General features: G+C 37.3%; 1 long non-coding RNA gene across 1 annotated transcript; it reads right to left on the reverse strand.

The window, feature by feature from the left end:
- Window positions 1-693: 693 nt before the first annotated feature.
- Window positions 694-2,757, reverse strand: LOC144333955 (uncharacterized). The gene is made up of 3 exons (XR_013403096.1): window positions 2,534-2,757; window positions 1,959-2,073; window positions 694-1,817 (listed from the first exon to the last, which is right to left on the reverse strand). It is a non-coding gene; the product is annotated as an uncharacterized LOC144333955 (long non-coding RNA).
- Window positions 2,758-16,444: the final 13,687 nt, after the last annotated feature.

Raw genomic sequence — 16,444 nt, forward strand, 5'->3', positions numbered from 1 at the left:
TGGGTGTGGTGGCGCGTGCCTGTATGCCAGCTACTCGGGAGGCTGAGGCAGCAGAATCGCTTGAACCAGGGAGTCGGAAGTTGCAGTGAGCGGAGATGGCGCCCCTGCACTCGAGCCTGGTGACAGAGACTCCATCTCAAAAAAAAAATATATATATATGTGTGTGTGTGTATATATATATATATAAATCAAATATGTTATTCCCCAATTGCAATGAATGTAGTTTATCTTTTTGTTCTTTTATAGCTTAGAGGACAGAATGTATATCATGATTATCATTATGGGACCGATCATCAATACAGTAATATAGATGGGGAAAGTGTAGGAAACGGAGTTAAACATGCATTAAAGATGTAAAATATACATTGTTCTTTTAAGTAAATGATTTGTTTACTTGGCTGAATACCTGAATTTTAAGTTTAGAGGTTTTCTGAAGAACATCTCATGTCCTTTTTTTCTCACCAAAGTATACTGCAGGGGAAAATCCAATTATTTCACCATTCTAATAGTTCGAATTCCTGACAAATTATAATTTCTTATAATTTGTAGAAACATTTAAAAATACTATATGATTCATCATTAACATAATCTAAGTTGGTATTAAAGGGTTGAGACTACCGTTGTTTTATTTTTTATTTTTTCTAGGAAAACATGAAACGAGGAGGGACTATTTTTTATTGTGCCCTTATTTATTTTATTAAATAAAGGTTATTTGGCCCTTTCGTTTCAGTGGGCCCTTTACTTATTTTATTAAATAAAGGTTAACACAAAATAGCATAAACCTTTATTTAATATGTCTGTTTGTACTATTTCCCTATGTTGAAAACTTTATCTGGTATCATTAGAAAATAGATATTCCACATAGAAGAATTTTCTAGGTACTTGAAACTCATTCCTTTAAATCCACAAATTAGTTTTATTTTAACCATATCTATTTTTAGACTTTAAAAATATATCATACATTACTCTGTTTTCTTAAACAGACACTAATCAACAGAATGCAGTTGTTTCACAATTACTAGAGTCTTAATTTTACACATTCATTATAGTGCCATTTTTATATTCAACCATTTATGCATTCAATAAAACCCTCAATGACTAGCATAGTATGTTCAGGACTGTTTCCTTCTATACAGAGTGGCCCAGACTGAAATGTTTTTTAAGCGCCTGTGTAGGTAGTTTTTTGTTACAGCAGTGAGGTATAGTGAGAAAAAATTAAGCTTTGGTGTCAAACAGACCTGGATTCAAACTCCACGTCCACTGTTTACTAATTGTGCAATTTGGGGAAATGTATTTGACTTTTTAAAGCCTCAATTTCTTCATCTAAACAATGATGATGGTAACTTGCAGAATGGTTGTAAAGAGTAAATAAGGTAACAGTAAAGAGTCCAGTGCTCCCTAATCTTCAGCTCCCATCCCTATTGTTCTGCTTGTCACAGTTCTTGCTCCTGCCAGTTCACGGTTCTCTTTTTTTTTTTTTTTTTTTTTTTTGAGACAATATCTCACTCTGTCGCCCAGGCTGGAGTGCAGTGGCGCAATCTCGGCTCACTGCCTGCCAGGTTCAAGCAATTCTCCTGCCTCAGCCTCCCGAGTAGCTGGGACTACAGGCGTCACCATTCTGGCCAGGCTGGTCTTGAACTCCTGATCTTGTGATCCACCTGCCTTGGCCTCCCAAAGTGTTGTGATTGTAGGCGTGAGCCACTGCGCTCAGCCATGGTTCTCTTACTGTTCCCTGTTGCTTCTCGACTGTGAAAACAGGAACCTCCGCTGCTCTGTTCATTGTTGTGTCCGTAGCCCCTGCTGTTTGCCAGTAGTACCTGAAAGTGTAGACACCAGTAGAAAACTTGTGTTTGAATCCTGACTCTACTACTTTCTACTCTATGATCTTGGCCAAATTAATCAACCTCTCTCCACCTCAGTTTTCTCATTTGTAAAATGTGAGGAGTCATAATACTTACCTCAGACGATTAAATCAGTTGCTTGTGGAATTATCCCTCACACGTAGTTAACACACAATAGATGTTAGAATCTATAATGAATGGAAAATTTTTGTTGTTTCTAATCTTCTATGGCCTGAGGAATGAAATAATCAGGTTTATTTAAATGAATTTAAACATAATAAATTTTTCTATTAATCACGTTTCTGAGCTTCAGTATATAGCTTTTTAAACCTTTTCTTTCCTTTTTTTTTTTTTTTTTTAAAGCAGCTCAGAGGTTTTACTTTGACTTCTGGATTAGTGAGTACTATTGTGATTGCTGGATAAAGATCTCAAGGTAATTGGGATTTTTACCACATAGAACTGCGAGATAGCCTTTTTTTCTTTCTTTTCCTTTTTGTTTTGTTTTGTTTTGAGACAGTTTCCCTCTGTTGCCCAAGTGGGAGTGTAGTGGCGTGATCATGGCTCACTGCAGCCTTGACCTCCCAGGCTCCAGCAATCCCCCCACCTCAGACTCCCAACTAGCTGGGACTATGGGCATGTGCCACCACACCCAGTTAATTTTTTTTTCCTTTTTTTTAGAGGCAGAGTCTCACCACATTGCCCAGGCTGATCTGGAACTCCTAGGCTCAAACGATCCTTCCACCTTGGCCTCCCAAAGTGCTGGGATTACAGGCGTGAGCCACCATTCCTGGCTGCTTTTCCTTTTTTCTTACTATATGATTGGACTCCATTTTTTTCTGTTCCACTTATAAAGATAGATTTCCAGTTTCATTCTAAGCCAACCAATTTGCCAGTGTTCCCATGTACAAATGTTTGCCTTTTATTCACAGATAGCCAACCATATCAATAGCCAAGTCCACAGTTCACCATGTTATCAGTAAAGCCGTGATATTTATAAATCTTAACACCTAACTCATTTCATAATCCAATAAAATGTCAAATATTTACATTATGTATTCCATTTCCTTGTGTCAATTATCACCTATTTATCTTCAAACTACTAGCCCAGTCTAATCCTGTAGCTGAATAATCTGTTGGAATTTGGAAATGGAGACTAAAAGATGAGGGTAAATAGCGATTGTTGAGTAATGAATAGCAACAATTTGTTTAGGATAGCAAAATTATTTCATAAATGTTATATATTCATGGTTCTAATTGAACAATGAAATCTAGAAATTGAATAAACAAATGTTTTAACTGAACCTCAAATTACAAAAGGGCTTATTTTCTTATTTTGTATCAGTTTCACTGCTCTATACCTATAGAACAAGGTTTCTACAGTTCCTTTTTATGCTTATTTATCAAGACATAATATGACTACTGATTCCAACGTTAGGGAATTCTAATGGCATTTTTTTCGCTCTGTTGTGTCAAAAGTCACACATAAGCATATGTATCTGTGCTGTCATTCTCTTCTGTTCCCTGGACATTTTTAGTTACCCAAGCAATCTAAGGGACTGCTTGAACCACACATTTGTTAGGGCTGGTTGGCCAGGATTTAGGTGTAGCATGCTAGAGACTAGAAATTATAAAACTTTCCCACACAATGGAAGACAGCTTGGGGGTGAGGGAATTCTTGGCAGTATCAGACCTTCCCAGAAGGCATTTGGCATTTGCTCAGTGATTGCAACATAGCAGACACTTTTCCAAGGGGAAAGGTGAGATGCAATAATGACTGCCAGCTAAACACCATTCCCAAATCTTAACATTACACACAATCACTAATCTGGCCCCTGTTACCTCTCAAAGCTGTACATGGGGACCTGTCTTCAGAGTAATTTGACACGTTCTGATTTTATTATTAAGTATCAACTAACAATGGTCTGCGACCCCTAGCCCAGTCTAATACTCCAGTTGAATAATCTGTAGGAATTCGGAAATGGAGAGTAAAAGATGAGGGCAGGTAGTTACGGTTAAGGAATAAATAGCAACAAATTGCTCAAGATAGTAAAATAATGTCACAAATGGTAATATATGATTGTAATAGAAGAATGAAATTTAGAAATTGAATAAACAAAACTTCAAGCTAAACCTGAAATTATGAAAGGGCTTAGTTTTTCTTATTTTATATCAATCCTACTACTTTTATGAACAAAACAAGTTTTTCACTGAATTCTGTTTTATTCTTATCAATCAGTAAAACTACTTCTGAATGACAGGGCTTTCTTGGATGTCTAGTCTTCTAAGATAAACAAGTTACTTCTCACAAATTTCCTAAATATTAAGTCTGATCAGTGAGAAACTAAAATGTAGGTATACATCATAGTGATGATAATCTGATTAGCCAAATTGCTTTCTTTAAAAATATATACTGGTGGGTTTTTTAATACCTTTTCTCCCTCCATATCAAGGGACTTTTTAAACTGTCTTTGTACAGTCTTTGAAATTCTTATATCCAGATAGAAACCAGTGAGTGCAAGCAAAATATTCAATAAACAAAGGAAGACCCAGGCTATGGCTTAGGGCATGCTGTTATAAGAGCATCTTAGGAGTGTAAGAGTGTCTTAGGAGTGGGGATGATAGGAGAGCTTTATAGGAATTATGGTTTGAGGTTGGGAAGGAGACTGGAATCTGTCAGCATAGAGATGTAAGTATTGTGGTCAAGGATCCTAAGATAGTGCTAGAATAGCTCTATGACTTGACTCCAAGAAGTATCTTAGGTTGGATATCTGAGCTACAGGGAAATTTTAAGCGTGAGAGTGGAACAAAAGTCAGATGACTTATTTTCTGTTGTCATCGTCAAAGAGAATAGTAGTAAAGGTTAGAGATTGGAAAAGGTAATTGTGATGCTAATATTTGGAGAACATGACCTTCATCTTATGCGTTTCTTGTAGTATCCCTGATAATGTTCTTCAGTCCAGCTCTTGCTTAGTAAGTCAAATACAGAGCAAAAATACATGACTACAATTTATAAAGATCTTGGGGGGCATAAAATCTATTTTCAAATGTAAATCACAGATAATTAGGTTTTTTAATACAAATTTGATGTTGATAAATTAATTCTTCAGATTCTTAATAAATTGTTCTGTAAGGTACACAACCAGGTTGAGACAATTTCCTTTACCCATATTCTGGAATTACTTGGTCTGTTCTTACTAGGGCTTCCCATGCATATACCTTCAAGTCCCGGTCAGGACTATTTTCCCTTTTATTGATGAGGCAAAGTCATTTCTGTTTGTGCCCCACCTCTACCTCTCAGCTCCCAGGTAAAACTGATTCTTGCAGTCACCTGACATCTGCATTAGGCATGTCTCTCATTTTCCATTCATTGAAATACCTTAGAACTGCATCCTTTATCTTTATTGAGTATGCAACTATCAGTCTCCTCTTTCTTTCAAATCAGGTTTTTAAACACTTTTATATTTCTCTTTCTAGAACACATGTCATTCCTATCTCTATTTTTTTCTCACTTTGGCAGGAATCTTTGTTAGTAAAAATGTTAGCATATCTAAAACCCAATTTATTTATATTTTCTCATCTCACAATGAGTTATGGTTACCCTTACATCCACACATATTTTGGGGCAGGATACCCCATCAAGCTCAAGTCTCCTGGAATATAGTCCCATCAAGTTTTCTGAAGGTAGGAAGCTTATTCTTCTTTTTAGTTTCCAAAGTTCAAGACAATAGAAATAGATGATAACCTTGTTTTATAACTATACATATGTACAGATGCTTCTTGACTTACAATGGGGTTATGTCCTGATAAACCCATTGTAATTTGAAAATGCAGGTCAAAAATGCATTTAATACACCTAATGTACTAAACATCATAGCTTAGCCTAGCCTACTTTAATTGTGCCCAGAACACTTACATTAGCCTACAGTGGGGCAAAATCATCTAACACAAAGTCTGTTTTGTAATGAAGTGTTGACTATCTCATGTGATTTATTGAATACTATACTGAAAGCAAAAAACAATGGTTGTATGAGTACTCATCATTAACACACACAGCTGAAAGAACACTGGGCCTCAAGAATGTTTGAAGTATTGAACTAAAATTAGTTGCTGGATGATGAGGATGCTACATCAACAGGGTCATCAATTTCTCTCTCTTCTAATGAGGCTGGAGAATCATTGGTAGAAGGCACTGGGGCAGAGACACTTGTTGACATTAAATTCAAAGTACGGTCTCTACTGAATGTGTATAGCTTTCACACCACCATAACGTTAAAAAATCATGTGTTAAGCCATCATAAGTCAGGGACCATCTGTACATATGCCAATACACATATGCACAGTTGCTACTCATCATTAATGAATTCAGTATTCGTGAATTTTCCTGATCGCTAAAAGGTATTCATAACCTCAAAATCAATACTGGTGTGGTCTTTCATGAACACTCACAGAGTGGCCAAATAGTGAATCACCTGATGCATATGTTCTCAGATGAGGTCGTGCTCACTACCCACTTGTTTCAGCTCTCATACTATAAATAAACATATTTTTTGCAGTCTATTTAGTGCCATATTTTTTGCTTTTTCTTGGTGATTTCACTGTTTAAAATGACCCTCAAGCATAGTGATAAAGTGCTGCCTAAGGTCCCTAATCCCAAAAAGGCTGCAATGTGCCTTATAGAGAAAATACATGTGTAAATAAGCTCAACAGAATAAATATATTTTAGTAGTGATAGCAATGAAAAGAAACAAACTAATACAACAACATGAATAAATCTCACAGATATTATAGTGAGAAGAAGCTGGATGTAAAAGAGTATAAAGTTGTGGAACAGTCACTAATCTAAGGTTAAACAAAATCAAAACACTGGTTGCCTCTGAAAGAGTAAGAGACACAAGACAACCTTCTGGAGAGATGAAAATGTCCTGTGTTCATGATAGCGTTGTGGGTTACACTGGTATATTCATTTGTCAAAGCTGTACAACTAATACATGGTACCTCAAAAGAACTGTTAAAAATAACAATTGAGTTGGGGAGTAGGTGAAGGTATAGATGACATAAGAGTTATAGACAATTGATTATTGTTGAAGCTAGATATAGAGTACATATATTACTCTGTTTGCCTTGTATATGTTTGAAACTTTCCATAATGCAAAGGTTTTTTAAAAAAGAGAGACATAAGAGATACATCAACCAATGTCATGCATATTCTTTATTTGGATCTCAATTTTTAAAAACTGGATATTTGAGAATATTGAGAAAATATTTGGGGTTTTTACTTTTAGGTGTGATGGAGTTATTGTGCTTATGCTTTTAAAAAAAGATATCCCCCTTTTTAGAATCACATATGGAAATACAAAATAAATTTTAGGGCATCTGGGATTTGTATCAAAATAAACCAGTGGGTGTGGTGGAGGTAGAGATAAAACAAGATTGACAAAGAATTGAAACTATTGCAGTTGGATGATGGGTACATGGGGTTCATTAGATTATTCTTTCTCCTTCTGTGTGTTTTGGAAGTTGCTATAACAAAAAGATTTTTAAATTGTGCATTTAAAAAAAAAACCTCCCATCAACTGAAAATCTCCAGGCTGGCTAAGTCTAGCCAAATGGATGGAACTGCACTTATGCTAATACTACATGATACTGATTTTATCTGAGAAGAGACAAGACGCAGGGCAGGAGCCTGAGCTGGTAACACTAGAAGGGGGCATGGGGTGACTCAGGACGGGAGGCTGGAGCCTGGGTGCTTTGTATGTTGATGCAGTGGGGTGGAGTCGTGAAGAAATATCCCTGAGAGGTAACTATGGAGGCTGGAGGAGCAGGAGGAGACAAAGGATAATTAAGGCAAAGCATGAAACTGCTTCGGGGGGATTATGTGACAAAATATTAAAAGCAGTACCACTCGGGAAAGCTAGTTCTGAGGAATCAGTCTCCAAAAAGGCAGAACTCAAATAGGAAAGTTTAATTAGCAAAATCCAGGATTCCTGTACTCAGGTCTATAAAGAGATTTAAAACAAAAACTGAGGCATTTAGGGCATAACTTGCTACTTTAGTTTCTAAAGTAACTTGGAGAACTACAGGAAACTTACAAGAAAGGATTGGGTTATGTGGGCACCCAGCTGGAGGGATGAAATAGGGAGAATTAAACTGAGCTTTATGAGTTTATATTCTTTTAATGAGTTTATTATTCTTTTAATTTACCAAATTTAAATATAGCTGTTACCCTAAGCTATCTCCTGACCCTGTTCCAGATCTCCAGGATTCTCTAACAATGTAATAAGATTCTACATTACAAATCTGGAGAGGGGGATGCCTAACCAACAGTATGTTTCTTTTCTACTTAAACATGAATAAAGTAGAATTTTAGAAAGTCAGATGTGTTCTTACAAGTATCCCTGAAATACTTTTAGAAAAAGAGTAATGTAGGTAGTTATGGCAAAGTGTCTGAAATAATTTTCAAAAATGAATGGAAAATAGGTTCCTACATCGTGGCAGACTGAGCTAATGGAAGCCACCTTTTCTGATACGAATATGTAGAAATGTTGGGTAAATATAACCACTAAAACAACAGTGAAATACATAACCAAGCTTGAGAGAAAGAAAAATTCCTGTTGTAAGAAAAAAAAAAAAAAAAAAAAAAGCTGGGGATGGTATAGTGGGGGGTAGGGAGAGACTCAAAGTCAGAAGGCTGAATATATGCCCTGGCAGCTAGTAGCCAGGGTTTTAATGCCCACATAGGGACAAGACATGTGCTCTTGCATCTGCAGTGCAGGGGCTACCACTGGGATTTCTGCTAATTCCAGGACATAAAGTCCTATCAAAGTTATATGGTCGGTGAAAAGGAGCCAGAAAATTTAGTCTATCAGACTGGACAAGTACCAAGCAGTTTGTTGTCTGCCCTGAGCTCTAGAAGAAAAAATATTCTCCTGGGAGAAATCTAAACCCAAAGTTGCATAACTGATGAGTGTAGGGTCTAAATTCCCATTGCCTTTGTGGTAAGAGAATCCCAAGTTGAGATTACATAAAAACTAGTCCAGGTAGGAGAAAATATTACATATATATATACACACACACACACAGAGACACACACACACGCATACACATACACATATTTGATGAATGATGACTGGTAACTAGTATATATACAGAACACCTGTAAATCAATAAGAAAAAAAAGAAAGACTATATAATTTTAAAATGGGCAAAATTTAACTTAAACAGCCTCTTCGAAGACAGGATTTGCAAATGGCCAATATTCTTATAAAAATTTACTCAGTTGCATGCACCATCAAGGAAATGTAAATTAAAACTACAATGTTGGGGATGGGCACAGTAGCTCATCCCAACACTTTGGGAGGCCAAGGTGGGAGGATCGGTTGAGCCCAGGAGTTTGAGACCAGGCTGGGCAACATAGGGAGACCCTGTCTCTACAAAAAATTAAAAAATCTTGTCTATGCATAGTAGCACAAGCCTGTGGTCCCAGCTACTCAGGAGGCTGAAGTGAGAGGATTACTTGAGCTTGGGAAGACACTTCACTATAGCCTGGGCACACAGCAGAACCCTGTTTCCAATAAATAAATAAATAAATAAAACTAAAATGACACACTGCATACTTACTAAAACGAAGCCAACAGAAAATAAAATATTGGTAAGACTGTAAATGCATGAATATAAATAAGTATTGACTGTAAAAAGCAATAAAAAGTTGCTTCTACTCTATACTAATGAATAACTATAATATATAATGCCCAGCTACATGACCAGAAACCTCCACATGATCCTTCCTTTCTCTTTCTTTCACCTCTTACACCCAATCAACATATCAAGCACTATTCATTTTGTCTCTTGAAACATCATTGGTATCTCCCCCTTCTTTTGATTTCCCACACTTACTTGGTTTGTCCATCATCTCTCACCTGCATTACTGCATATTCTCTTAGCTAGTCACTCTGTCAAATACTAGTATGATTTTATATCTCTCCTCTGCTTAAAATCTTTCAACAGTTTTTCATTGCCAAACTCTTTGTCATGATATGGCATATAAGACTTTTATGATCTGGTCTCAGAAACTTCCTGACCTGGCCCATGTCACACCCTATGATCTGGCCATACTGAACTGCTTGTAGTTCTTTAAATGGGCTGTTACTTCGCTCTTCCCATGTCTTTTTTAACATCGCAAGCGCTGCTGAAATGTCTTTGTTCAGCTTGTGAGCACCTACTCATTTTTTAGGATTCAGCTCAGTTGCCACCTCCTCTGTGAAATGTTTTTCTGACTTTATTCTCATGTAAAATTGATTATTCCCTTCTCTGCATTTCCCCTTTCCCAAACATCAAAAAGCTTAGGACCAGCTGGGCGTGGTGGCTCACGCCTGTAATCCCAGCACTTTGGGAGGCTGAGGCAGGTGGATCACGAGGTCAGGAGTTCGAGACCAGACCGGCCAACATGGTGAAACTCCATCTCTACCAAAAATACAAAAATTAGCTGGGTGCAGTGGCGGGCGCCTGTAATTCCAGCTACTTGGGAGGCTGAGGCAGGAGAATTGCTTGAACCCGGGAGGAGGAGTTTGCAGTGAGTGAGATTGCGCCACTGCACTCCAGCCTGGGTGACAGAGCAAGACTCCATCTCAGGAGAAAAATAAAAAATAAAAAAAAAAGCTTAGGACCAAGACTGATTAATGTTTGTATCCATAGTCTGGCACCATAGTCTGTGCTCAGTAAGTATTCCATGAAAGAATACATGAAATTTGAGATACAAAAATTTAAGTAGTGTATCAGCAAATATATCTATTTTAGGGATGCAAATACAATCTAAATCTTCTCTTATGGGTTTTCCACTTCTCTCAATTCACAGTATTATTTAAAATTCCGAAATAACTGCTTGTGTATATGTTGATTGTACTAATACTGAGAATTTATAGGCTGCATTCTTTGGTGTACAAGCAGACTCCTTTAAAACATTGAAATTTTAACTGGCTTGTCTTTGACATTTTCCAAATATATCTAAAATGTCAGAGCCAGTATTTGGGGCCTACAAATCTTTTGAGTGAAAGCCCAGGCCTTCAAATTATGTGCCATTCACAGGTTTAAAATAGGAACATGTTCTATGTTGACTATGAGCTATTTGGAGACTTTGAGGACATTAGAAGAGAATAATTTTATTTTTGGGAGAAATATTGGAGGTAAGAATTCTGAGAGATAGCCTACTTATAATCTGAATATTACACACACACACACACATGCACACACACAACGTTATCACTCTCAAATCCCAAGAATGTCAGTAAGAGTCCAATAGGCAGTCTAGGGTTAGTATAAACTATGAGAAATTTGGACTAAACATGGGAAGATATGTTCATTTGAAGTGGATGAAATATTTGCAGTGAAAGGAGAAAAATAAGTTTGCAGCAGTTTCTTCAAGTTATAAGAAAAGACGTGTATCTAATTTCCTCTTCCTCATTTACTAGCAAATTATATTTATTTCATGTTGTTTTAGAAATGACATCAATATTGTGATTTTTCCTTATGTTCATGTCCCAAACACTGTTTTCATGTTTGTTTGAGGAAAGAGTAGAAACACAGTTTTAGTTGATTTTGATATAGTCAGATGGTACAGGAAACTTGAAGTTTACTGAGCAATGTCCACAGATCAAAAACTTTTTAGAATTTAAGAGATCCAAAAAACCTTAGTCTCCCAGGATTCACTTTCTTACTGAAATGACTAGATATCTGAATATACCAAATTGGAAACTGCAGATAAGCAACAAAAGGATAGCCCCTTTGGTGAAAGAAATTTAGGTGTTTAACTAGATATGTAGACTGAGCATATGGTAATTGTAGGTGCACTCATTTTCCATGACTGAACTGTCCTGAATTCAAAAGACTGTAGATTCTGAAGAAATGTACAGAATGTATGGTGGAGGTAAAGTCACAATTTCACAAAGGAATCTACAGATTTTGATATATGTGAATGTCACCATGCTTTTCTACACCTGACTTTGGAGAACAAACCCGAACATATGTCTAACCTGTGGGCCATCTACCTTATTATCGTGGTTTGGTTTCAAAGTACTACATATTGACTGAGAATCTGCTGCATTCCAAGGCTGGGCTAAGCACTTTACATGTGTTTTCTCCTTCAAGAAAAACTAATTAAACTAATAGTAAATGATATCCATACGAAAGATGCTGTATGCCTGGAATTTTAGTGACAAATATAGGAACCTCAGAACTATGTTGAAATTGCTGGCCACACGTGGATTACCTGATTCTGAGAAATATGCTCTATTTCATGAAACTTCTATAGGCTTGTGAATTGGATCAGGTTCAGCTATACATAACACAGTACAAAATAGCAATGTCTTTATACAAGATAGAAGTTTGTTTCTTGGCTGGGTATGGTGGCTCACACCTGTAATCCCAGGACTTTGGGAGGCTAAAGTGGGGGGATTGCTTGGGCCCAGGAGTTCAAGACCGGCCTGGGCAATATAGCAAGACCCTGTCTCTATTTTTTTAATATAAAAAAAATTTAAAAATAAAACAAGTTTGTTTCTCACTTAAAAGAAGTCAGGAGGTAGAGTCCAGAGCTGATATGTCAGCTCCATGGTCATTAGGGACACAGATTTCTTCCATATTTCTGCTTCTCCATTCAAGCTTTTTATTTTTAAGATTTCATGTTATCTTCACTATTCATTTACTAGCCATATCTGTTCTTTTGCATTTTTGATGACTGCTCTAAGGTTTAGATTATGCATTTTTAACTCATCACAATTTACCTTCAAATAATAATATAATACTTCGTGTGTAATATAAGACCTCTTTGTACAATTCCACTTCCTCCTTCCATCCTTTAAGCTATTATTATCAAACTTTACAGGTTTAAAGACTTCAGCTAGAATTTTGTCCCTTATATATAAATACTGACAGAAATCTTTAATTATGAACCTGATAATACAGTCTTGTCATTTTCATTTTACAGTCAGTTATCTTTTTTACAAAAATTTAAGTCAGGGGGAGAAGTTTTTCGTAATTACTCATATATTTACCATTTCTGGCACTCTTCATTCTTTAATATAAATCCAAGTTACCAAGAAGCAGCTTTAACATTTCTTGCAGTGCAGTTCTACTGGTGACATCCTCACGGCTTTTGTTGTCTTAAACTTCATTTTTGAAAGATTATTTTCTCTAACTATAGGATTCTATGTGTCATGGTGTTTTGTTTGTTTGTTTTGAGACAAGGGCTTGCTCTGTCACCTAGGCTGGAGTGCAGTGGCGCGTTCACAGCTCACTGCAGCCTCGACCTTCTGGGCTCAAGCAATCCTCCCACTTCAGCCTCTGGAGTAGCTGGGACTACTGGCGTACGCCACCATGCCCTGCTAATTTTTGTATTTTTTCGTAGAGACGGAGTTTTGCCACGTTGGCCAGGCTGGTCTCGAACTCCTAAGCTCAAGGGATTCACCCGCCTCGGCCTCCCAAAGTTCAGGGATGATAGGCATGAGCCACCATGCCAGGCAGGTTTTTTTTTCAGCACTTTGGAAATGCCTTTTCATGGTCTTCTGACTTGCACAGCTTCTGATTAGAAGTCTGCTGATGTTTTGTGTTTATTCCTTTATACAGAATCTGCCTTTTTTCTCTGGCTGCTTTTAATATTTTCTTATTGTTGGTTTTCAACAATTTAACAGTGAAGTCTTTTACAGTGGTTTTTGGGAGTGTGTGTTTACTCTGCTTAGGGGTCATTGAGCTTCTTGAATCTGTGGGTTTATAATTTTCATCAAACGTGAAAATATTTTCAGCTATATTACTTCAAATAATTTTTCTGTCACCCCTCTGACCCATCTCTCATCTGGAACTCCAATTACACAAATATTAGAGCACTTGGTATTATCCCATAGCTCACTGAGACTTTGTTTTGGGGGTTATTTTTTCATTTTTTTTTCTTTGTGTGCTTTCTTTTGGCTAGATTCTACTGCTGTGTCTTCAAGTACACTAATCTTTTCTTTTGAGTGTCTAATTTGCTCTGTGCCTAATCTGCCTCTGAGTGTTAATCCCATCCAGTGAAATTATTTCAGAAGTTGTCATTTTAATTTCTAGAAATTCCATTTTTTATATCTTTGATTTCTCTCTTTCAGCATACAGAGCATACTTATCATAACTGTTTTAACATTGTTGACTGCTAATTCTATCATCTCTGTCATTTGTGGCTTTATGTTGACTGACTCTCCTCCTGGTGGTAGATTACTTTCCTGTTTCTTTGTATGTCCTAGTTGTCTTGCTACTTCCCAGGCATTTTCATGATCTTCCTGCCTACACCTTAAGTGCTGATGTTCTCTAAGCACTGTTCTCTATTATTGACTCCTTTTTTTCTGCTGTGCATACTCTCCATGGGTGATCTCATCCGTTGCCATAATTTCAACAGCCATTTATATGATGGTATATTCCAAGTATATCTTCTGCTGCCCATATCTGTCTCCAGGGCACAAGAGTCATGTACATAACTGACCACTAGCCCATAAGCACACAATCCAAAAATCTGGGATCCATCCCTGGCTTCTTCCTTGTAGACACTGTGGTCCGCTTCTTAGGCTCCATGCTTCTTTTTCTGGGTAATCAGCTCAATTTTCACTGGGATATTTGCACCTTGTCACCACAGCTTTGGTAGAAGCTGACTTCTGTGGCTCTACGGGTACGTACTTGTCTTCATTCTAAGATCATTATCCTTGTGCCATCTCCTGGCAGCCATTTTCGGTTTATGTAGGTACATGTGACTAAATCATTGAGGCTTCTGGGAAAGTAGTTTTCTTCCCTTTACAAATGAGCTTCCAAAAGTGATTCTTTTTCTTATTTCTTCTTGGACCTAAATAGCAAAACTTAAAACTATATGAGTTGTTGGCAACCGTCATTTGACAATAAAGCTAATACTAAAGAAGAAAAAACAATTAAAATGAGGCAAAAAAGTGCCTTTAATGACATCTCTGAGTTGTTGAATCAGTCATCCCTACAGCCTGCCTTTTTCCTGAACTTTCTAGCTAGATGGTTCACTGAATCTCCTTTATTGGTTAAGCCAGTTAGAGCTGGGGTTTCTGCTGCTTTCAACCACAAGCATGATAATTCATAACTTTCCTTTTCCCTTCACCCCACACATAGGCAATTAGTCACTATGTTCTATATTCTATCCCCTGAATAGTGTGTGATTACCCTCAGTTTTCTCTTCTGCCACTGCCTTGCCTTAGCTCAGTCTCTCATGGTTTTTTTCTCCTGTAATACTGTAACAGGTCCCATACATGCCACACTCCGTAGAATGATCTAAAATGCATATCTTATCAAAATTTCGTCTGCTTATAATCCTTGTGTGGCTTTCCATTGTTTCCACGAAAAGGTCCATGTTTCTTAGCATATTGCACAAGATTCTTCATTACCTAAGCCGTCTCCCTTACCTTTTTCAGTGTCTCCTCTTGCCACTCCAACTCCATTCTACTGCCAGCAATGCAACTATTTGCTGAACCAAAATACATTTGGGTCTCACACCTCTAGGTCTTTGCACTTGCTGCTCTTCCAAACACCACCCCCAATGCTCTCACCCACCTCTCTTTTCCTCCTCCCCTACCAAAATACACAAACATGCTAATTCCTAGTTATCTCAAGTGATCTTTGAAGCATTTCCTGATTTTGCCCACATCCAGGGGTAGCCGTGCACTTTCCTATTGTAGTATTTCTCATATTAAGTCTATTTACCTGTCTCCTCCTTTGCATAGTAAGCACTTTGAAAATAAGAATGTTTCTTTTACATTTTTGAATCTCTATTTCTGGGGCTCAAAACAGTGCCTAGCACAAGTAGACACTCAAGAAGCATTTTTTGAATGAGTGTATAATTATGTAGTCTGTAGATATAAGGATTTCTGATCTTGAGACTCTCTGTTTGAAAACCTGCTCCAAAAGTTCGTCTGATTCCTAAGCATTCATCTTTTTCTTCCAGGGTGTGGGGTTCTAGCTAGGCGGAGAAGGAAAACAAAAGAGCTCAGGACGCGTTGCCTTTAGCTCTCTGGAGAGCCAGTAATGTGTCCTGCCTTTCTCCACCCTCCTCCCTACCACCTATCCACACCTGGGTGCCCAAGATGGGTGTAGACTTAGCTGACCAGCCCAACAACATACTCATACCTTGGTTCAGACTTCTCTTATTACCAAACTAAAGTTGGCCAATACACATAAACAATTTTCAACTTGTCTTTTGAACGTATACTTTATGAAATCTGTATGTCTTAAAAATTGTAGGCCTTAAAATGAACGAACCTGGATTCTTGTATAGTAATCAAGTAAAATATAGGGATCTTAATCCTGTACTTTGCTAATCTTAAAGTTAGATGTGATTAACTGAGCAAAGTAATTAATTACGGGATTTTGATAGTGGTGATATTCGTAAGTTTTATAACCTAATTGTTCAATTACTGGAAACAACTACATTTCGACAAGCCTTAGGTAAAGAAAATTGAATTTAGACAGAGAAGATTCAATTGAGGGAAATGAGGGACAGTGGTATTCGTGATTTAGGGTTTGTGGAAGATAAATTAGGCAGCAGGGAAGACTGAAATATCGGGAGGAAGTCAGATCTC

Source organism: Macaca mulatta, chromosome 13 (assembly GCF_049350105.2).
Source record: "Macaca mulatta isolate MMU2019108-1 chromosome 13, T2T-MMU8v2.0, whole genome shotgun sequence".
Lineage (NCBI taxonomy): Eukaryota > Metazoa > Chordata > Mammalia > Primates > Cercopithecidae > Macaca > Macaca mulatta.